Source organism: Priapulus caudatus, unplaced genomic scaffold (genome assembly GCF_000485595.1).
Source record: "Priapulus caudatus unplaced genomic scaffold, Priapulus_caudatus-5.0.1 Scaffold149, whole genome shotgun sequence".
Taxonomy (NCBI): Eukaryota; Metazoa; Priapulida; class Priapulimorpha; order Priapulimorphida; family Priapulidae; genus Priapulus; species Priapulus caudatus.
This window is the reverse complement of record NW_014577210.1, coordinates 179,563-181,886: the sequence shown is the minus strand read 5'-3', so window position 1 is coordinate 181,886 and position 2,324 is coordinate 179,563.

Genomic DNA, 2,324 nt, shown 5'->3' with positions numbered 1-2,324 from the left:
CCACAAAAATTAATCTATGGTGTGGGGACAGATATGGTGATGCAAAAAACCCTAACCCTAACGCCTAACCCTAAACCCTAAACCCTAACCTTAACCCTAACCCTAACCCTAACCCTAACCTAACCCTAACCCTAACCGCTAACTTGACCCTAACCTAATCCTACCCTATCCTAAACACTAGTGCTGCCACGTTGCGGTCACCTCCCTCCACGCCCGGTGGATAGCATTACCCAAGGAGCTACATATAACAAGGAGAGGAAGCGGATTGGTCATGTACTTGTGACGCCACAGGCGCCATTATGGATCGGAAGTTTTGGATCAGGCTTGCATTGTGTGTGTGTTGCACTGTGTGTGCGACTGGGTAGCACTGCACTGCACTGCACTGCGATTGTGTAGAATTAGGAAGATTCATATTATTTTTTTATTAATTTAATCATTGTTGGTGTACAAAAGGCTATTAGTGTATTTATTACTCAATAGACATACATATACACGGCTTACGCATATAATATATAAATACAAATACACCTGACGATCATTCTCCTCTCCCCTTCTTCCGTCACTTTCTCCCCTCATCCTCTATCTTCTCCATGCCACCACATTGTCCCCTCTACCTCCCCCTCCCCATCCTCCACATCACCTCCTTTTCTCATTTTCCTCCTCCCTCCACTACCTTCTCCCCAACGTCTCTTTCTCTCCTCCTCCTCCTCCTCCTCCTCCTTCTCCTCCCTCACCTCCCTCATCATTCTCTTCTTCTCCCTTTTCTACCAGCTTCTCCCCTCATATATCTCTCCTCCTCAACCTCCTCTTCTCTTTTACCTCTTCCTCCTCCACCCTTCTTCATTACCTCCCCCTCCTCTACCTCCCTCTCCATCGCCTTAACCTGATCTACATTATATGAACGATTGTGTTATGTATTACATTACAATCTTATCCGGGTATACATTAATAACAGTTAGAAATAAATACATGAGTTATACACTTTTACAATGTACTTACAAACTTATGCATGCACTTGAACAGGAAAACACATATCTATACACGCTCCACACAATGAAAATCTCACATTGTCATAATGAATGACTTGTTGAATGCTAATACTATACAACTACCTTTATCACAAGTACTAGCTTACACTACTAACAATATTATCGATTATAACAATATTTACAATATTAACAATAGTACGTCTTGCCCAGTGTTCTGCTTTGCCTGTGTTCACAATTCTGCTCAAATTACACACTTACAGTTAACTCGTACCCGCATGCACATTCAACGTACAAACATATATACGAATATAACTAGCATACGAATACGTTATACCATTGCCGCGCACAGCGTACCACAGCTTTGCGTACAGGATATACTCTGCAACTAGGTTGGAATCCGGCGTACGAAAACGGCTTTGACCCCATCCAGTATGGCAGGCACTTTTTCGTGGAAGAGAAATCAATCTAATGTAGTCAAACCAGATAAGTAGGAAGCTCACCAAGGTTCTGAACACTGCATACAAAGATTTTGTATGTTAAAGTGCAGAAGATTAGTACAGGGAAAGAGTTGCAAGAGGTGGGTGAGTCAGCAGCATCTATACACGAATAGCAAGACTACAAAAATTAATCTAATGCAGTCAAACCAGGTAAGTATTAAACTCACGAGGGTTCTGAACACTGCATACAAATATTTGGTAGGTTAAAGTGCAGAAAATTAGTACAGGGAAAGAGTTGCAAGAGGTGTGGGTGAGTCAGCAGCATCTATACACGAATAGCAAGACTACAGAAATCAATCTAATGCAGTCAAACCAGGTAAGTATTAAACTCACCAGGGTTCTGAACACTGCATACAAAGATTTGGTAGGTTAAAGTGCAGAAAATTAGTACAGGGAAAGAGTTGCAAGAGGTGTGGGTGAGTCAGCAGCATCTATACACGAATAGCAAGACTACAGAAATCAATCTAATGCAGTCACACCAGGCAAGTAGGAAGCTCACTAGGTGTAATATCGTGTCTATACTATTGACACGACTCTATAACATCAACAGGAGATGGTATGCTCCTTCAGGCAGCTTGCCATCTGTGTTCTTGTCACCACAAACAGGACAACCTTCAGATGTTCAATGGTGATATTGCTAACCCTTTCTGCGCAGTAGCCAGAATTGCCTGTAATCATATATTTTCATTTGTTAATAACTTCGTGAAACCGACTTGGAGAGTGTCAAGCTGATATTTCGCCAGGCTTCATATCTACATGACTAATTTATATGATCTCTCGGTTGCATCTCTGCTTTCTAGTGATATATATATATATATATATATATAGTGCATATATA